Below are 22,861 nucleotides of genomic sequence, written 5' to 3' on the forward strand. Positions count from 1 at the left end.
GGCAGAATCACTGTGCCACACAATATTTTTCCAAAGGGAAGCAAAACAGAAGTGAAACTACACACTATAAAAGAAATTGCCCTCGGTGATGCACTATTTGTTTCGGCATGGTAGTGCAGGAAGATTTTAAACCCACAGACAGTGAATAGCCAAGCATGAACAGAGGAGCAAGACAAGTGGATGGTGTCATTGCATGCAAATGGAGCAGATGTTCCTTTCAAGCTGTATATAGGGGCAAAGGCCAATTTGATCTGTGAGCATGAAATCAAAGCAATGAAGATAAAGTCATACATCCATTCAAATTCTATTTAACTTAAAGCCTACAATGGACAGTGTATTGACACGAAAGGTACACGTAGACTAAAAGTGAAAGTAAAAGATAACGAGCACCACTTTATGTTTGCAGGATCTCAACAAAATGACATCACTAGAGGTCAGAAAGAAAGTGGAGGAGTCACAAAATGGGTGAATTCAATGGCGTGTGTCAAAAACAAAAACTGTGACCGACATGTGTGCATGGACCCAAAAGACTTGAAAGCCAATATAAAGAGGGAACATTATCAGATTCCAAGCAGGGATGAAATGGCTGGTGCAAAGTTTTTTCCTAAATTTGATGCATCCCAGGGCTTCTGGCAAATAAAACTGCATGAAGATAGCACAAAATACTGTACATTTAATACACTGTTTGGCCAATACTCCTGTCTGAGGATACCTTTTAGAATTTCCTCAGCTCTGGAAATGTTCCCCAGGACAATGGAGCACATCATTCAAGGCATAAATGGGGTACGAATGTACATGGATGATATGATCCTATGAAGATCCACACAGGAACAACGCAGTGAGAGGCTCTTCAAAGTGTTACAATGCATCCAGAAGTACGAATTAAAGATAAATCAAAATAAATGTTAGTTTGGTGTAAAGGAAATCACATTTCTGGGAAATCACCTTTCTCGGAGGCAGGAATGGAGCAAGAGCAAAATGAAAACAATTCCAGAGATGCCCAGATCCACTGACAAAAAAGGTATATTGAGAATGCTGGGAATGATCAATTTCAATGGTAAATTCATACCAACCAGTCTTCCAAAACAATGTTCCTGAGGAAGTTGTTACATGACAAATGTGAATTCAAGTGGACAGACAACTACGAGGAAGAATGGGGCTACTGAAGACCATTTTAACTACAGAACCAATGCTTTTGACATTCTTTTACTCATCTACAAGGACAAAAATATCTACGGACGCTTCTAAAGATGGAATAGATGCTGTACTACTTCAGGCTGTGGGAGAAGATTGGAGGCCAGTTGCATATGCATCAAGGACAATGACCATATTTGAATGTCGATATGCACAGATTGAGAAAGAGTTTTTAGGTCTGGTCTATGGACTCAAGAAATTCCACAGTATGGTCTACCAACGTTCATGGCAAACCAGAACACAAGCCATTAATAGCCATAATCAAGAAAAATCTCAGTTCTGTAAATCCAATCCAAAGACTGATGAAGCTACAACGTTATGACTTTGAATTGGCATTAGCTAAGGCATTATCCAGGGCCACAACGCAGAGTGAAGCACACAATGAGAATTCCAGTAACAGATGTGAATCTCCACGTGAATCTGATCACTGAAACTCTTCCCGTATCTGACATGAAATCTAAGTAAATTGCAGCTGAAACAGAAATGGACATAGTTCTACAGAAGATCATCAAGAATCTGAATGAAAGATGGCCTAGAGGTGAATGTCAGCCATACTATTATCAGAGCTGAGCTGAGTGTTGTCAATGGGCTTCTACTCAGAGCAGAATTGTCATTCCTCAATCACTGCGGCAAGAGATGCTGAAAAGGTTGCATGAGGGGCACCTTGGAATGGAAAAACACAAGAGGAGGGCCAGAACTGCTGTTTATTGGCCAGGGATAAATGCTGACATTGACAGGATGGTTTCAGGCTGTGAGAACTGTTTGAAATATCACACAAAGCAGACAAAGGAATCCATGATCATAACTGATTTACCACCAGAACGTGGCAGACATTGGGAACTGATCTGTTCCACATGGAAGGAAAAAACATTACTTGCTGGTTATTGACTATCCATCCAATTATCCTGAAATTGTGCTGCTTCCTAACATGTCTGCTGCTAGTGTGATCAAATATATGAAATCGATCTTTGCAAGACATGGAATTTCTCAAATTGTCTACAGTGACACTGGGCCATGCTACAGTTGTAGAGAATTCCAGAACTTTGCAGTATGATTTTGACATGTGACCTCAAGGCCTATGCATCCCCAGTCAAATGATAAAGCAGAGAAAGGAGTTCATATACTTAAACAGCTGCTCAAGAAACCACAAGATAGTGGCTCAGATCCTTATCTAGCTCTGTTGAATTACCAAGCTTCACCTCTTGAACATGGCATCTCACTCACTGAGCTTCTGATGAGATGTAGACTATGCCCAACAGTTCCTTACTCAGCAGACCCAAATAAGAACAGAAATGTCTTATGGAAACAAAAGTATGCAAATCAGACATAAAGCAAACTATGACAAGTCATCAAGAAGCTTAGGGCCACTGGCCCAACACGACACAGTGAGACTCAGAGATTCCAATACCTGGGACAAGAAGGCCACTGTTCTGGAGGATGTAAATCCAAGATCCTACACGGTCAGAACAGAGGACAGTCAAATACTGATGAGGAATTGAAAGAGCCTGCTGAAAATGCAAGTGACGCTATAAGAACAGACAACTGCAGAAAATCCAGCCTGCACCACAACAGAGGAAACCCCACCAGTGCTAGACAGTAGTGGACCAGCAGTGCCAACACATGCGCCTGTGTTGAGAAGATCCACACACGTTATCAAAGTACCCGATAGTTGAATCTCTAAAAGAAAAAGAACTGCACACTTAAAAAGTTTGTGCTTTTAATGTTTGTATTTATGTTTGTGTTTAATACTGTCTAGATAGAGCATCTTAAGGAAAGGGTATGTGGTGATTGGGATTTGGTGATCCTTTTGACCACTAGAGGGAGTCAGATGAATGATGGAGTTTGGGGAAGATGAAGAAAATGGCTGCACCATGAGGTTGTGAGTTGTTAATAAAATATTGTTAATACCAAAAGAACACAAGTTTATTTATTACTTAAAAGAAACATCACAGAGAAAGGCTGATGGAGTTTAGATTGGACACTGGAGCTTGGCTTGGTTGAAGTCTCTGGCAGTAATTAATGTAATCTTTAGGTTAATTTGTTTTGAGGTTGTTTTTGGAGGTGAAACAGTTTCCTGTTTGCCTGGGGTGTGCAGTCGGTATAACTGATGTGAATATTCATGGTGAGTAGTAAGGGTGGCCCTTCATCATCAGGTATGTGTGCAGAAGCTTGCCAGGGCCACCAGATCTGAACACCATATAGTGGTGATCACCCAACAAAGACTTCATACAGCACAGTCAGAAGTGAACAAATTGAGCCATGCCTCAGTGAAGCAGAGCCTGATAATTTCATGACATGAGTGTTACTTGCCACTTATTAGCTATGCTTTCTACAGACTCATTCATTTGGTGAAGAGTTATGAAGGGGATTAAAGATTATGCCATTATCAGCAAGCATGTCCATTTGTGATGTTTTGAAAGAAGGAAAGTCATTAATCAAAGAAATCGAAGGTGATTGGCCCTAGGCCATTGCCCTTGAAGGACTCCTGTTGTGACTGGAATGATTGGTATCCAACAACCTCTTCCTTTGTGCAAGGCACCAATCCAATTAATGGAATCTTTTCTCTTTGATGTCCATTGACTAGTTTACCAATGCTCCTTGATCCCTTACTCCGTTATAAACAATTTTGATTCCAAGAATAATTGTATTCACCTCATCAATGATGGTCAACTTTTAAGACCACATTTGAATCAAGGCTGAGACAACAAGTCATACAGGTAAAATCCACACTGGGAATCAGAGAAAGTTAGTGGTGAGTATATGGTATGTGATGTCATTGTCACTGGGACCTGTTTCACTTATTAATGTCTTAGAGGCTTGGTTGGTAATGTGCATGATTTTATTTATCCTGCTTTTATGTGAACAGTATATACTTAGACACCAAGTCAATAGATGCAACGTTGAACCTGAGTTGGAATAGTTCAGTTAGAGACATGACTAGTTCTGAAGTCTTAGTTAGACAAAGAAGATATTGTATTCATTCCTAACGTCCAATATTGTTATTGGAAAGAGAATATGGCTTTCTAGAACAAAGAACATTATAGCACAGTGTGGGCCATTAGCCACAATGTTGTGCCAACCTATAGAAACCCACTCAGTAATCTAAAGCTTCCCTACCTCACACTCATAACCCTCCATTTATCTTGCTTCCATGTCCTAAGAGTTTTCAAATGTCCCTATTCTATCAGCCTCCACAATCACTCCTGGCATTGCATTCCAGATACCCAGTAAACTCAGTGGAAAAAAAATCATTTACCTCTGACATCTCATCTAAACTTTCCTCCCCTTAGCTTAAACATTGTCCTCTGGCATTTGTTACTATCGCCCCAGGAAAAGGGTGTTGACTGTCTAACCTATCTTTACCTCTTGCAATCTTGTGGACCTTTATTAAGTCACCTCTCATCCTTTTATGCTTCAAAGAGAAAAGCCCTAGCTCTGTTAAACTTGCCTCATGACACATTCCCCAGTCCAGGCACCCTTCCCAAAGCTTCCACATCCACATCCTTCCTGTAATGTAACCAGAACTGAACACAATATTCCAATATGGTCTAACCATTGTTTTATAGAACTGCTTCATTACTTTATGGCTCTTCAACTCGATTCTCCTAATAATGTAGGCCAGCATACCAGAAGCCTTCTTAACTGCCCTGTCATAATGCGAGGCAACCTTGAGAGATCTATGGATTTGGAGTCTATGTTCCCGCTGTTCTTCCACAATGTTAAGAATCCTGCTATTAGCCATGTACTCCCCCTTCAACTTTTCAAAATGCATCACCTCATACTTATCCGGATTGAACTCATCTACCACTTTTCTGCTCAACACTGCATTCTGTCAATAGCCTATGTAACAAACAACAACCTTCTCCACTATCCACACAACCCCCAACCTTCATGTAATCTGCAAACTACTGACTCAACCCTCTACTACTTTGTTCCAGTCATTGAAAAAAATCACGAAGAACTGGGGTCCCAGAACAGATACCTGCTTTTACCAATAATCACTAACCATCAGTCAGGAGAAACGCACAAAGTATTGGAGGAACTCAGCAGGTTAGGCAGCATTTTGAGTATTTCTCCAGTTTCCTGGTATCTGCAGTCTCCATAACCATTGTATTTGCTCAGTGGTAATTGCCTTTCAGCTGATCTAGTAGTCCTCTCAGCTGTAAAGTTTCTCTACTATTACTTCCTTGGAAACATTAAAGCTGCAGAATATGAAGCCTTGCCAATATTTATCGCATCCTGAGTTCCTCAAAAACTTTAGTCAGTATCATTTTATCTTTGTCATTATTTCCAGAACAGGTTTTAATGTCTATTTGAAGTGAGAAAAAAAGTCTGCAGACACTGTGTTTGTAGTTAATATTCAAAAGTGCTAGAGAAACTCAGCAGGTCCAGCAATGTCCATAGGAGGCAAAAATATATCACCAATATTTCAGGCCTGAGCCCTTAGTCAAGGTATAAGCAAAAGAAAACAGGCAAGGGCCTGAATAAAAAGGAGCAGGTAGGAGGGAAGAGGGTGCTTGGGGAAGAGCACAGGCCAACAGCCAAGAGGTCATCGGTGGACATGGATAGGAGGGCAGGAGAGAAAAGCTACGAGTTGATCAGAGGAGGAAGATATCTCCGTGAAGGCAGAGCTAAAGAAAAAACAGAGAGATAGGGAAATGGGAGACCGGGATTGGGCCTAATAGGAACCTGAGATTAATGCAATCTGGTTGAAGAATGTCTAAACTGAACATGAGGTGTTGCTCCTCCACTTAGTGGTGATCTCAATTTGGAAATGTATGAGACGATAGACGGACATGCTGGCCATTGGAAGATTCCAGTGAACAGAATGAAGGTGCAAAATGAAGCAATCCCACAGTCTGCATCCAGTTCCTCTCATGTAGTAGATGCCACAATGGGAGCACCGGATGCAGTAGATGACCCCTGTAGATTCACAAGTGACATGTCGCTTCACTTGGAAGGACTGTTTGGGGCCACAAATGGCGGTGACGGAAATGGTGAGGGCGCAAGTATAGCTTTTCCAGCAGTCACAGGGGTAGGTGCCAAGGGGGTGATTAGTGGGAAGGGAGGACTGGACAACGCAATCATGGAGGGAGAGGCCCCAGCAGAAGGCAGAGAGGAGAGAGCAGAGGAAGAAGTGCCTAGTGGTGGGATCTCATTGTAGGTGGTGGAAATTGCAGAAAATATGTTAAATGTGGAGACTGGTAGGGTGGTAGGTAAGGCAAGGGGAATCCTGTCCTAGTTACGTTTTGAGACAGAGGGGTCAGGGAACATGTGTGGAAAATGGAGGATATATGGGTGAGAACCAAGTTGATAGTACTAGAGGGGAAGCCAAGTTTTTTTTTAGTGAATTTGGATAACTTTGATGATCTCGCATGGAAGAGCTGGAGGAATTTGAAAAAAAGAATTGGATTTCACAGGCAACAGGATGTGAAGAGATATAGTTGAGGTATCTGTGGGAGTTGGGAGATTTGTAGAAACTGTCTGTGCCAAATTCGTCTCCTGAGATGGAGACAGAAAGGGGAGAGTGTTGCTAGGATGAACCAAATGAATTTGGGTCAGGGTAGAAGTTGGCAGCAAAGTAGATAAAGTTGATGAGCTCATCTTGGGCAGCACCAAAGTAGTCATCAATGTAGAGTTGAGAATCCTTGCTTGTATAGGCTTGCAACATGGAGTGCTCCATACAACCAACGAAAAGGCAGGCATAACTGTGGCCCACACTGATATTCATGATAAATTAGAATGAGTCAAAAGAGAAGTTATTGAAGCTGAAGGCAAGTGCTGCCAACTGGAGAAAGGTGATGGTAGAGGGGGACTGATTGGGTCTGTTGTTGAGAAAGAACTACTTTATAAACATAAAATGTGGTGTTCAAGGGCTCTCTTTTTGTTGCTTTTCATAAAGTAACTAGGATGGAACTACCAAGAGCTCACCTATTGTACAGCCATGTCAATCATATACAGCCCTGCAGCATACAAATTAGAACAGATCCTTGTTGCCAGTTAGACAGGAGCTGAAACACTTCCACACAAGCCTCTGAATCACTTCATCATTATGGATGTGAGTGCCACTCATTGCTAATCATTTATGCAGCTTACCACACTCTCTTTGGTCACTGGTACAAGTGAAGACTTTTTGAAACAAACTATGTGGCACTGTTGTAAAACATTAGTTAATAACAATGTTGTTTGATTTAATCAACATTCAAGAAAAGAGTTTCATAACACAGTTTACAATATTCTACATTTCACACCCCTTCTACTATCTCTGGCAAAAGTAAATGTAAGAGTCTTCATTAGACCTTAACTCTATTCAACTCGGGCTAGAATTGGAAGGCAAACTCTGCTCAATCAAACGGTTCTCCAAAGAAAACTGAAGAATGTTTTCATATCCCTTCTTCTGTTGCAAAAGCACAGCAACAGAACATGAAATCCTATCTTTTACGTCTGGTCCTTGGACACCACTCACATTCCAGTACAGTACATTTCTGGCTCTCTGAAAGCCACTTAATGGAAATTCTCAGTTATCCAAAATTTTGAAAGTTGAAAAAAATTATCTTTTCTTATGCATTTATCTTATTATTTATTTCTTATGCATTTATCTTATTTAGTCAGCATTGGTCACGCTTTTTGTTAAGAAACCAACATTGTTTCATGATTGGAAAATCTTCCATTGTTTCTTTCTTGTTGTTTAACCGCTGATACATTATTCCGCCGATGCTACTGGGCTGCTTAAAGCAATTTCACAGTTATCTGAAAAATATCCAGTTAACCGAAAAATGTCTGGACCCAAGCATTTCAGATAATCAGTAATGTACTGTACAAAGAAGTTCTGTTTTATTGTCATCTGATTGTAATTATACAAGCAGTCAAAACAGTTTTTCTCTGGAGCATGGGGCACACACATATATACACACACAGTACATAGCACATAATTATTACGTGTGTGTGTCTCTCTCTCTCTCTCTCACTCACTCACACACACGTAAAATAAAAATGATATTTTGGAATGATTCACTCAGTTTGACAATATCACAGCCTATGGGGATAAGCTATTTCTCAGCCTGGCATCTTGATATTGATGCTTCTGTACCTCTGTTCTATTGGTAGTGTTAGGTCTGCTTTGTTCATGAATGAGTGAGACAAACACCAGACTGAGTCGAAATCAGGGTTCTTTGTTCTTTATTACCGGATTGTAACACTTGCGACTAACAATGTTAGTCGGAGAATGCATTCTGCCGTTATCAGCAAAATGGTGATTTTTTATACCCTTGGATACATGCTTAGAACATCATCATATCATTACTTGTCCAATGACTAAAACTGTTGCTATCCTTTCCCTGCTAGCTTCCTGCCTCTCAATCCATCAATGTCTCTCTTATCTTGTAAGTACAAGGATGCATTCACATCTTGTTACAGCCCTGTACAGGGTAACTCCTTACACATTCCCATCTCATGATGTTTTACCTTACAGTAGTCAGTAAAAGATACTGTATGCTGAATAGATAGGGTCCTCAAAAATTATTTGAGGCCAATTTAAGCAACCAGTGAATGTCGTCAACGGAGGAAAAGAAGACCCTATAGTACATCGAATGACTCAAAGATTTATTGACTCCAACCAAGGCTTTTATTAACAAAAGTTGAAAGGGGTGTTTGGTTCGGTGTGGACTAGAAGGGCCTAATGGCCTGTTTCCGTGCTGTAATTGTTATGTTAAAAGACTGGAGTGTAGTACATTGAGGTCGACCAGTCCAGACTGACCTGGGTCTGGTTAGGAGCAGCCCTTTATGACCTGCCAGTAGGTGTGGCTACGGTCTCAGCCAATCACTATCGCTATATGCAAATATAGTGGTGAAAGGATCCCATACTATCACGGACCCCAGTAATGATCTCGGTTATTTGGACTACCACACCACACAATGATGCAGTTAGACAAGACACTTTTAATTATGCTCCTGTAAAATGTTGTCAAGATGCAGGCCAGTAGCCTTGTCCTCCTCAAACTCTTTTGGGAGTGTAGATGCTGCAGTGCCTTTCTGACTAATGTAGAGGTATTGTGGGTCCAGGATGGATCTCCTTTATATGCACATTTAAGAACTTTGTGGTCTTTCCATGACAGAACCATTAATGTGCAATGCACAGTCAACCTTCATCCTCCTGAAGTCCATTATTATGAACTTAGTCTCATGCACGTTGAGGCTCAGGTTGTTGGTCCCACACCTCCAACCTCCTTTCTGTAAACCAACTCATCCTTGTTGATGATGAGGCCAACGACTGTTGCGTAATCCACAAACTTGATGAATCTGTTTAAACTAAATCTCTCAGGGCAGTTGTGAGTCAGTGGCATGAACAGTAATGGGCTGAGCACATAGTCCTGAGGTGCACCCATGCTCAGCCTGATGGGACTTAAGATTTTGCTCCCTATCTGGACTGACTTTAGTCAAGAATTCCAAAATCCAGTTGCAGAGAGGAATGTTGAACCCCAGTGATCATGTATGACATGCCAAGCTGAAGTCAATGAACAAGAGCTAGGCATATGAGGCCTCATTCTCTTAGTATTTTAGGATGGAGTGAGGGGTCAAGGCTATAGAATTATCTGTGGGCTGGTTTGGATGGTAGGCAAAATTGAACAGGTCTAATACTTCTGGAAGGTGTGATTTGATGTATTCCATTAGCAGTCGCTCAAAGCACTTATTGATCGTATATGTCAATACCACTGGATGGTATAGTCATTTAGTCCAATTACTGTCATTCTCTTAGGCAGTAAGATGATGGTGGCTGCATTGAATTCTATGGGGACATTAGACTGTAGCAGTGAGATGTTGAAGATGAGGAAGGGGCACTGAGTGCAATAGAGGAAGGTTATTTTTAGTTATATAGGCATTGTTAAGCTATATATACTTCTATAAACACAAAGTTCTGGAGGAAATCATGGAAAGGCCATTGTTATTTCAGGCTTTAAACCCTTCATCCTTCAATAACAATATATTTTGTGTCCTTATCTGAAGAAGGGTGTTGTGTTGGAATCAGTTCAGACGAGATTAATACATGGAATAGATGGAATGTTTTATCATAAAAGGTTGGATTGTGACCATTCGAGTTGAGAAGAATGATAGGTAATGATTGAAAGATATCCAAACATATCTTGAGAGGGCAGAATCTATATATCAGGTCACTGTTTAACAATTAGTAGTCATCCATTTAAGACAGATGAGATTATTTTTTCCCCAAAGCGATGTGTAACTTTGGAACTCCTCGTCAAAGGACAATGGAAATGAGGTCTTTGAATAATTTTTTTTAATGAAGAGATGGATAGGTACTCGTCAAGCAAGAAAATGAAAGATTAATACAAGTAGATGGGAATGCAGAGTAAATCTTATCAGTCAGCACAACTTCATGGGCTGAAGGGCCTGTACTGTGCTGTAATATTCTATGTTAAGCAGAGGAGTAGATTTGGGAGGCTAAGTCATCAAATCCTGCTTCCCTTTTGTAATGTCGATATGGAAATTCAAGCACAAGAAGTAACATGAGGAAATCCTTTGTCAGAGGTTCAAGTCAGGAATTGTAGTTAGGAAAAAAATAATCACTCAGAATGAGGCCAGATATGTATGTAAATGGTAAACAATTCTCCGATTATGGGGAGAACATAGTAGATGGGTCAAGTTTGGTCTTACATTGAGCTAATTTGCACTCAATGTGATTTTAATGACCTCATTCTGCACTAACTGTTCTGTGATTCCATGCGTGTTGATGAGTCCTCATCTGGAGTACTGTGTGTAGTTTGGGTCAACTTGTATAAGGAGGCATGTACTTGTCTTAGAGGTAATTGGGAAATGGTATGTGAGATAGAAGGTGTCACACGGTCAGAGTAGCAGTTAGCACAACGCCTTACAGTGCCAGCGATCAGGACCAGTGTTTGAATCCCACGCTGTCTGTAAGGAGTTTGTACGTTCTCCCCATGTCTGCATGGGTTTCCCTCGGGGGCTCTGGTTTTCTCCCACTTTTTGAAACGTACTGGAGGTTGTGTTAATTGGGTGTAATTGGGCAGCACGGACTCATGGACCGAAATAGCCTGTTACCGTGCTATGTGTCTAAATTTTAAAGAAAATTTAAGAAGAAAGAAAGAGCATGTTGGATTAAAACTCTTTATACTTCAAATGAATGAGAGGTGATCCTCTGAGAGGTTCTGAAGATCGATAAGGCAGATGCTGCGAGGAAGTTTCCTAGCATGCTTGAATCTAGCACTATGGGACATTTTTTTTCACATGAGGAGGCTGAGTCATTGAATCTACTTAAGAGAGAGTGAGAGAATTTTGGTCTGAAAGAATCAGTTATGGAGAACAGATTGGAAAGTGAATTAAAGGTCAAAATAAGATCAGTTATTATCTCATTGAATGAGGTTTAAGGTTCTATATGGCTTCTCCTGAATTGAATTAAATTGTGTATTAGTAAGTGTCCCAAGATGCAGTGAAAAGCTTTGTTATAACGCTACCCAAGGCAAGTCAACTTACACAGCAAATAATCCAATAATAACAACTAAACAACAAATAAAAAATAAAATGACAGCAGTGTAGAGAGTACCACTGCAATCAGTTGAATAATATGGGATACAGAAAAAACTACAAAACATAGCGCAGGATGTAGAATAAAGTACAGTTACTACACAAGGAGCAGGTACGTTCTATGGAGAGTCATTTCTTGGGTGGTGGAGATTCCGGACAAGATTATGAACAACAAAGGTTACCTGGGAGCTGTGCCAGGTCCTAAATGGCATAACCTACTACAAAGCCACGCAATCTCTGATAGGATGTGGTACACACCTGTTTTATACAGGCGGCAATTGTACTGGTGCCCAAAAAGAATGTGGTAACCTGTCCAAATGGCTACCAACCAGTGGCACTCACATCTACAGTGAAATGTTTTGAGAGGCTGGTGTTGAAGTGTATCAGCTCCTGTCTGAGTGGTGACATGATTTTACCTACTGTAGCAACAGGTCTACAATAGATACCATCTTACTGGCTCTACACAAAGCACTGGAACACTTGAAAAGCAAAGATGCATACATCAGGATACTCTTTATTGACTACACTTTGGCATTCAATACCATCATCTGCTCAAAATTAATCTTCAGTTCCAAGATCTGAGCCTCAAAGCACCATTGTGCAATTAGATCCTGGATTTCCTCATCTCCAGACCCCAATCAGTGAGGACTGGCAAGAACATCTCCACAATCTCCATTGGCACCAGAGCACCATAGGGATGTGTACTCAGTCGTCTGCTATTTACACATATGACTGTGTGGCTTGGTACAACAACAATAGTATTTACAAATTTTTAGATGATACCACAGTGGTCTTTGGCTTGGCTTCGCGGACGAAGATTTTTGGAGGGGGTAAAAAGTCCACGTCAGCTGCAGGCTCGTTTGTGGCTGACAAGTCCGATGCGGGACAGGCAGACACGATTGCAGCGGTTGCAGGGGAAAATTGGTGGGTTGGGGTTGGGTGTTGGGTTTTTCCTCCTTTGCCTTTTGTCAGTGAGGTAGGCTCTGCGGTCTTCTTCAAAGGAGGTTGCTGCCCGCCAAACTGTGAGGCGCCAAGATGCACGGTTTGAGGCGATATCAGCCCACTTGCGGTGGTCAATGTGGCAGGCACCAAGAGATTTCTTTAGGCAGTCCTTGTACCTTTTCTTTGGTGCACCTCTGTCACGGTGGCCAGTGGAGAGCTCGCCATATAACACGATCTTGGGAAGGCGATGGTCCTCCATTCTGGAGACGTGACCCATCCAGCGCAGCTGGATCTTCAGCAGCGTGGACTCGATGCTGTCGACCTCTGCCATCTCGAGTACTTCGACGTTAGGGATGTAAGCGCTCCAATGGATGTTGAGGATGGAGCGGAGACAACGCTGGTGGAAGCGTTCTAGGAGCCGTAGGTGGTGCCGGTAGAGGACCCATGATTCGGAGCCGAACAGGAGTGTGGGTATGACAGCGGCTCTGTATACGCTTATCTTTGTGAGGTTTTTCAGTTGGTTGTTTTTCCAGACTCTTTTGTGTAGTCTTCCAAAGGCGCTATTTGCCTTGGCGAGTCTGTTGTCTATCTCATTGTCGATCCTTGCATCTGATGAAATGGTGCAGCCGAGATAGGTAAACTGGTTGACCGTTTTGAGTTTTGTGTGCCCGATGGAGATGTGGGGGGGCTGGTAATCATGGTGGGGAGCTGGCTGATGGAGGACCTCAGTTTTCTTCAGGCTGACTTCCAGGCCAAACATTTTGGCAGTTTCCGCAAAGCAGGACGTCAAGCGCTGAAGAGCTGGCTCTGAATGGGCAACTAAAGCGGCATAACACAGTGGTAGGCAGTATAAAAAGGGATGATGAATCAGCATTCAGGAGGGAGATTGAAAATCTGACTGAAAGGTGTACAAACACCAACTTCAGAGGTGGAGTGGGTCAACAAATTTAAATTCCTAGTATCACTATGTCAGAGGACCTCTCCTCAGCCCATCTTACATCGTGAATGCAGTCGTGAAGGAAGCACTTCCTCAGGTGTTTGCAAGGTGTTGCTATGACATTGGAAACCTCTACAGATGCATACTAGAAGGTGTGCTGACACAGGGACACCAATACCTCTGAGTGAAAAGCCCTGAAAAAGGTAGTGGACACAGCCCAGAACAAACCTTAGACTTCCTGGGGTTCCCCTTTGCCCAATAGACCTGCCCAATATCTCCTCTTACCACATCATGAGCACACGGAGTCTTTTGTGGGGTATTTAGTGTAGGGTTGTTTGGCCTGTCTAGAAGTAGCACTCCCAGTTGCATGTGACCATGGTAGTTGGTACCTGGGGCAGCTGTGCTCTGCAGGCATGGCTTTTCGAGAAGGCGCCGCTTTTGTTAATGAGGTGGTCCACTCCCAGTTGGGCCTGTTCAAGGGATTCTGCCAGGTCAAGGGTACTGGCAAGGTCCTTCTTCCCCAATTCTAGTTGTTGCTCTCTCACGTACCTCGAACTCACTCCAGCCATGAGTGTATCCTTGTCTTGTTCTTCTTCCCTCACCCAGGCTGAGACCGCCTCATAGTGGCACTTTCTCATCAACATCCATAGTTCCAAGATATAGTCATCCAGTGATTCACCTGGTCATTGCCGATGTTGTGAGAGTCACCAGCACATCATTCTGGGGCCTCATGTAGTGGTCCTACAGGCCTTCAGTGGCTGTCTCGTATGATGCGCAGTCCCTGATGACCTTGGGGCCAACTCGAGAGAGGATGGATGATCTCCAGAGGCCATTGTAGTGGAAGACTTCTGGAAGCACTCCAACCAGTAAATGAATTCCTCTGGGGCCTCTGGGGTCAGAGGGTCAACCTGTAGCTTCAAGATGGCTTCTATCCCCTCTTTAAAAGTATGCCAATAAAATTGTAACGTGGTCGATAGTACACTTTTATTGGCTTACAAACTAACGGCCAGTATTTTACAGAGGTTTTCAGGTAAATCTGAGGTAAATCAGGAAAATAGGGTTTATATTGGGACCAATGGAGGTGGAGCCAAGAGGAGGGGTTGGCTGTCCAGTTCACTGCACAGAGTCAGGGAGATGCTTTCAGCCCTGAACCTATTGTGACAGTAGGCAAATTGTAGTAGATCAAGGCTGGCTGGTAGATTGGAGTTAGTTGAGCATGACTAACATTTCAAAGCACTTCTTAATAAAGAACCTCAGAGCCAACAGTAATAATCGTGGAGTCATATAGTATTGCTTTGGAACTGAGATAATAGTGGAGTTCATTAAGTAGATAAGAACTTCAGCATGTGACAGGGAGAGGTTAAAGATGTCAGTGAATACTCCCATTAACAGGTTTGTTCAAGTTCTCACGATATGGCCAGTGACTCCATCTGGACCAAATATTTTGCATAGGTTCGTTCTCATTAAAACCAATCTGATGGCTACACAGATGACCTTGGGTACAGATACAGATGCACATGAGGCTGTCAAGAGCAATTTTGACATGGTGACTTTCTGTTAAAAGGAAGCATAGAATGCACTGAGCTCGATCGGGAGGGATATGTTGTTACCTGCAATTCTTCCTGACTTGGATTGTAACCCAACATAGTAGGCATATTTTACCACAGTCAGCAGCCCTGTTCCTATTTCTTATGTTCTTAATTTCTCCATGCAACTATAAAAAATTATATTTGAAAAAAAATAACATTTTCAGTGTAGACCAGATGGAGAGAATTTTTGTCTGATTGATGTGTGACATCAGCTGCTGTGGAGGCTCAAAGCAGACTGATGGATTTTTGTTGATGTTAAGGCGATCAAGGAAAATGGGGTTAGTACAGGAAAGTACTATGGATGTAAGAGCCATTATCTCATTGATTAGTGGGAAAGAACAAGGAGCTGTTGTCCTACTCCAGCTTCTACTTCTTAGGTTCTTAAAGTGGCAAGGCAGTGGTAACAAATGCACAGAATTCTGTAAAACCAGCAAATTATATTTTTTTTTCAGGTTTAGCATCAATATCCTTAGATAAATATTTATTCCTTGATGATTTTACTATGCTAAAGTACGTTGACATTTTTTATGTGGCTGTACACAAATGTCAGAGATGTCCTGAGGTCAGATTCATGCACATCTGGCTGTCCATGCTGTCATTAGACTCCCCACTGATCTACTGAAGAGAGGAGTGGGGCACGCTTTGCATTAGGCCCACAGTTGACAAGATTGGCATCAAACAGTAGCCCCATTCATTTAAAAAGTTACGTTCACCACCATGAAAAAAATCTCTCCTATTTTATTTTAGTTGAATGGTTATAATTATGATTTTTTGGATTGTGATTTAATCACAATTTTGGTAAATTTTTGTAAAGATTTTTATTTATCTTCAAGTACATTCATATATTTCCATTGCTTTTGAATACCTTTGATTATCATCAACATTTAAAACTGTTTTAAGGAATTTTATACCTGTCTTGGTGTTCTGGGAGCAGTGCCTTAGGATATATTGCCCAAAGCCTGATCACAGCTTCCCATCTCCTCCACCTCTTCTGACACTTTTAATATGCTAGAGGGCAGATCATCTTTGCACTTGAAAAATATGAGTGCTTGCAGGCAGATGGTTAGGACCATAGGAGGTGAGTCTGGGCAGATGTCAGTATTATAATGATCTGGTCCTCTTTTCAAATGAGAAGATAATTTTTTGACATGATATTAATTAACATAGAACAGAACATTACAGCACAGTACAAGCCCTTTGGCCCTTGAAGTTGTGGTGACCTATATATTCCTACCAAAAAACAAGTAAATCCTTCCTACCTTGTAACCCTCTATTTTTCATTCATCCATGTGCCTGTTTAAGAGTCTATTAAATGCCCCAAATGTTTTAGCCTCTACCACCATCCCTGCAAGGCATTCCAGGCACCCACAACTCTGTGTTTAAAAAAAACTTACCCCTGATGTCTCCCCTAAACTTCCCTCCCCTAAACTTCTCTCCACTTTGTAGAGATATCCCCTGGTGTTTGCTATTTCTCCCTTGGCTGCCGACCTTCGTTATGCCTCTCAGAATATTTTTTTTAAATTTTATTTATGACTTTTCCAATAAATCTCAGTACAACAATCACGTTCATCAAATATATTTACATTTCTTCTACTGAGTCTCTTTTATTTCCCCCCCCCCCGCCATAACACAAAATAACAAAATAGAACACATGAACCATTTAAATAAAGAACTTAACTTTCATGAAAAGGCAAAAATGCTTATTTAACATAAAAAAAGACCCACTGACCGAGGACAAATAACAAATTGAAATAGAAAAAAATAAACACATTAACCACAGGGTCTGTCAGAGCTCAACACTTGTCTTCCAGGTCTCTTACATTCATCTCGACTTAGACTGATTGGAAGGGACTCATCCAATCCCAGGAGAGGAAGGACAAGTGGGGGGAGGGGGCTGGGCAGGGTCCAGGCAGCGAAGCACAGGGAACTGCACTATATCCTTGCACCAATGTAGCGCAGGTAGGGTTGCCAGATTTTAAGAGAAGTTTCATATTTTTTTCCTTAGATTATAAGTAACTTTCTCCAAGGGACCGCAGCTCTGCATTTCCATATTCCAATACGCAATGCCCAGATGAGAGTCTGACTTCCAGGTACCTGCTATGCACTTCCTGGCCACTGCCAGAACAATGAATATAAATTGGATTTGAAACTTTGACAGCTTCATTGTAAGCCTTATGTTCATGATGTTTCCCAACAGGAATAATTCTGGATCCAATGGAAACTCTTTACCTGTGATTTTCTCTAGGGCTTGACCTAGCTCGATGGCTCTCAAAATCTTGTTGACCTCTGTTAAATTTCCTTTCATCCTTCTTCACTCCAAAGAGAAAAGTCCTAGCTCTGCTAACCTTGCTTCAGAAAACCAATTTTCCAATCCAGGCAAAATTCTGGTAAATCTCCTCTGCACTCTCTCCATCGCTACCACATACTTCCTATAATGAGGTGACCAGAACTGAACACAATACTCTAAGTGTGGTCCCACCAGAGATTTGTACAGTTGCAACATTACCTCCCTACTGCCAAACTCAATCCCCCTATTAATGAAGCCCAGTGTTCCACAGACCTTCTTAACTATCCTATCAACCTGTCCGACAACCTTGAGAGATGTATGGATTTGGATCCCAAGGTCCCTCTGATCCTCCACACTATTAAGTTTCCAACCATTAACCCTGTACTCAGCCTTCTGGTTTAACCTTCCAAAATGCATCACCTCACACTTAGACTCCATCTGCTACTTTTCTGCCCAACTCTACATCCTGTTTATACCCTTTTGAAACCTATAACAACCTTCAGTACCATCCACAACTCCTCCAAACTTGGTATCATCTGCAAACTTACTGTCCCATCCTTCGAAGGCAGATCCCTGCAGAACTCCAGTAGTCACTGACCTCCAGGCAGAATATTTTCTGTCCACTAATACTCTCTGCTTTCTACATGGAAGCCTATTTTTAATCCACATAGCCATGGTTCTGTGGATCCCATGCCTCATGACATTATGAACAAGACTCTCATGGGGGACTTTGTCAAATACCTTACTAAAATCCCAAATACACCACATATAACACCTTACCTTCATCAATTTCTGTTGTTACCTCCTCAAAAAACACAATTAGGCTTGTGAGGCATGACCTCCTTTCACAAAGCCATGCTGGTTATCCTTGAGTAGACGGTACTTTTCCAAATGCTCATAAATTCTATCCTTAAGAATTCTCTGCAATAGTTTGCTCACCACTAAAGTTAAACTCACCGGTCTATAATTCTCTATTTCCTTCTTTAAATAAGGGGTCCAATTCTCCAATCCTCTGGCACCTCCCCTGTGGCCAAGGAGAACTCAAAAATCTTAGCCAATGCCAATCTATCCCTTTTCTCCCTTCCCACAGCAACCTGGAGTATATTGCATCATTGAAAGGAACTTGTTATAACATGAATTTACAATAACACAAATCAGTAGCCCATTTCACAATCACAAAACAAAATTTCCTCTTCGTCATGAACATACTGAACCACCATTTCTGATCCAATGGCGGTCTGACTCTAAGTAACAATCAATTAAATTGTAGCTAAGACCACTTCAAATCTATATATTTTAAAATGAAAAGTCGCTTCAGGAGAATCAAGTGTGTTCCAATAGAGAATGAAGTAAAAGTCAAATGATGTCAGTTCTGATGATGGAGTCAAATATTCTCATTTTTCAAAAGTGTAAAACATCATACTTAAGAGTCACTTATTTCCAGTAAGAGCATTGGATATTGCCCTTCAAGTTCATGTTTAGAATCATCTGACTGTACAAATACAAGACAAAACAGTGTTTCTCCAGACCACAGTGCGAACACATATACAAAAATAAACCACACATAATTATCACATATAAATATATAATTAAAAATAAATATATAGAAATATTTTGGGATGATGTTTTCGGTCACCGGAGACTGTTCATCGATCTCACTGCCTGCGGGAAGAAGCTCTCTCCCAGCCTGGCAGTCCTGATTTTGATGCTCCTGTACCACCTCCTTCATATCAGTTGGCCAAAAATACTGTGTGCTGGATGGAAAGGGTCTTCTATTATTCTTTGAGTCCTATTTAAGCAATGCTCCCCGTGAATATTGTCAGTAGAGGAAAGGGAGGCTCCAATGATACCCTTGGCCATTTTGAGTGAGACTGCTCTTATGAGTCAACAGCTATCTATGATTCAAGGAACCCTTGAGCATGTGAATGATTCAACAGGACTCCAGGTTCAGGCTTCCCTAAGAATGAATATTGAGAACATAAGTAGAGCTGGTAATTAGATCCCTTAGTAAACTTGAGGAGGTACATAATTAAATTTGTAGCTTTGTCTCATACGTTCTCTGGCTTCCCACCAGATAGCCGCTGACCTATTTGGATTTGAGAACAAAATAATGTATCCAGCATGTATTAATTCAGCCTAGTTGGGTCACCCAAAAATTGTTCAGTGGAACCCCATTATAACTTGATAGTTGGGGTCCTAAAAAATTGCATTGCGACAAAAGCAGGGTCGCCCGAAATCGGGGTTCACTATGTACAACATCGATTGCGGCAGGATCTTTTTTCCCTCTCCCACATTCGCAGAAGCACACCCCCACCATTTGTAGCAACACACCACCCACCTCCCATTCGCAGCACACACTCCGTTGTTCACGGCAGCACTCACACCCCCTCCTTGTTCGTGGCAGCAATCACTCCCCCATCCCTCCCCATTTGTGGCTCCACTCACCCCCCACCTTGTCCACGGCGGACCCCCCCACCGCACCCCATTTGTGGCTCAACTCACCCCCCTTGTTCCGTGGCAGCACTCACCCCATCCCCGTTTGCGGCAGCCCTCACCATCCCCCCATCCCCCCCATTCACAGCACACTCAAGCCCCACTGTTCATGGCAGCACTCACCTCCTCCCCATTTGTGGCAGCCCGCATCGTCCCCCCCTCCCCATTTGCGGCAGCCCTCACCATCCCACCATCCCCCCCATTCACAGCACACTCATGCCCCACTGTTCATGGCAGCACTCACCTCCTCCCCATTTGTGGCAGCCCTCATCGTCCCCCCCTCCCCATTTGTGGTAGCCCTCATCATCCCACCATCCCCCCATTCACAGCACACTCATGCCCCACTGTTCATGGCAGCACTCACCTCCTCCCCATTTGTGGCAGCCCTCATCATCCCCCCCTCCCCATTTGTGGTAGCCCTCACTATCCCACCATCCCCCCTATTCGCAGCACACTCATGCCCCACTGTTCATGGCAACACTCACCTCCTCCCCATTTGTGGCAGCCCTCATTGTCCCCCCCTCCCCATTTGTGGTAGCCCTCACCATCCCACCATCCCCCCTATTCGCAGCACCCACGCCCCACTGTTTGTGGCAGCACTCACCCCCCCCACTCCGACAATGGCAGGACACCTCCTCCCCCCCCCATGAATGCGATGAATTCCCCACCAAGATAAACATTACTGTACTTACCTTAATCATTGAGATGTGTCATTTCTAAACATCCACTGCATCACAGGGTGGCCATCCCTGGTCCTGCATCTTTTAAAATAGGCTCACTTAATGTTCCATCTCAAAGAACGGAATGCAGACATTAAGCAGCACTTACCTTGTATATATATCGGGGTCCAATGACTTATCGTGTTATATCCGAATTTGTGTTAAATCAGGGTTCCACTGTATTCAGAGGGGATTAAGGCTGATGACAAAAAACTATCATAAAAACATTGAATGCCCAGATCCAGCTGCTTACTTTGATATAATCCCAGGGAATCGACCAATCGTAAGAGTCAAACCAAAGCAGAACTATCCTATAGCTGAAGAACACTGATTCTCCCAAACCAAGTCAGAGGAAAGTGAAGCCGAACAAATTTATCACTTTAAATGTTAACGAATTCACAAAAGATCCAAAAGGATGTACCGTTAAATTACTGAATTAGCAAATTTAGAATGTTATGTTGAAGAAACTGGGAAGGTCTGGTCTACATGAATTAAGTTTTCAGAAGAGAATGGGCTCATAATTCTAAAATGCAAATTACATACCGTATTTTGAAGGAATCATTAAAATTGATTTTATCGTTTTTTGTCGAAACAAAATAAATATTGTAATTTATTCCACCACCATCCATCCTCACATAATAATAACAGCATTTACCCTAGATCAGTTGTGCATACACACATTAGAAACAGGTTTTAGCTATTTTAACTGGACCTTTTTGTTTGTGATAGCTGACAGTTTGATACATTTGAGGTTGTGGAATGTATCTGTCAGGAATCTTCCAGGGTGTTTATCTGCCTGGATATGTAATGTCTGGGGCAGAGCTGTCAAATGATACTTTGCTTATTCTGAAAGTAAAATATGATTAGCGTGAAAGGAAACCTCAGGGGCCACAGCAACAGCAATATCCCCTCAGCTGTTTTCAGGTTTCAGCATGCATCAACGAATGAGACAGACATCAGAATATAGCTCTGTCGTTGAATCATGAAATTGGGCACATAGGGATTTAAGATTTAATAAAAACAGATTGTACCAAGATTTTATATTAGAAAATAAACTCCAGATTATTTATTGTAGTGGTAAATATATCACAAGTATTTTCTTTAAATTCCTTTTTTATTATTATTGATATACTTATTCTTAAGACTACATGTAGTGAAATATAATTAAGTTAGTTTAGTGACAAAATTAATGGTTTGAAAGCTAATTTCAAATGGTTAAAGTTCTGGTTCTCTGCCAGTTATGAAGAGTTTTGTAAGATCATCCTCCTAACAATATGTTGTATTAAATATTTTTAGATATATTTAATTAAATATGCAGGGAAAAAAGATACACCACTGCTCCACAGGGTCTTACCGCCTGGTCCTAATGCCGATAGCTCCGTACAGGCTTTCAACTGCCTGTCAAAGGAGCCAACAATTATTTTTAAAAATTCTGCCACTACTGGGTCTGTGCCCAACATGCCAGTATCTTTGCTTGGCAGCGCACCATAGGGTTTGCAGACTTGGCAGAGCAGTGGTCCAGCGCAGGGCCAAACTGGTATGGCGAGAACACCACCCATCTCACACAAGCCTCCCCCTGTTGAGAAAGAGAAGCATAAGTGGCAGTGGACCAATAAGGTGCTCAGTAGTTGAAGGACCTACACAGGCTGTGACTTGTATCAAAAGACCCACAAAAACTATGTGCTGCTTGAAACTGGCTCGTTAGAACCAGTATTCTGAGCGAGGGCAGAAAGTTTTCCTGAAAGGTCTCAGGAGCTGAAGACTTGCTGGGCATATTAGAGATTTGATTCTGGAGCTCAGGTTGCCAATCAGAGGTTTGGATTGGGTTGCCAGTGGTTTGAACCTCTGTGTTGCTGCAGAGGCTGTGAGAATTTTGGAGGCAAATCCATGGATACTCAGTGTCACTGAGGGCACTCTCTTTTGCTTCTCTTTCTCTTGTTGTTAGGGGCTTGTGGTGACTTTTTGTTTGCTTTATAGATAAAAGTTGAGGAATATCATGGATATTGCACCTTTAATGTATTATTACATTATACCTTTAATTTTTTAAATTTTATTTAATTTTTCATACATGTATTATCCAACTGCACGAAAACCAACAAGGTCGGGTCAGATACAGCAATGAGCTCTCTGAACCCTTCTCCAT

At 41.9% G+C, this 22,861-nt stretch overlaps 1 protein-coding gene across 3 annotated transcripts in view; it reads left to right on the forward strand.

The window, feature by feature from the left end:
• Nucleotides 1–22,861, forward strand: part of nkain2 (sodium/potassium transporting ATPase interacting 2) — a 544,966-nt gene that overhangs the window by 227,649 nt on the left and 294,456 nt on the right. The gene's annotated exons all lie outside the window — the stretch shown is intronic.

This window comes from Narcine bancroftii, chromosome 6 (genome assembly GCF_036971445.1).
Source record: "Narcine bancroftii isolate sNarBan1 chromosome 6, sNarBan1.hap1, whole genome shotgun sequence".
Lineage (NCBI taxonomy): Eukaryota > Metazoa > Chordata > Chondrichthyes > Torpediniformes > Narcinidae > Narcine > Narcine bancroftii.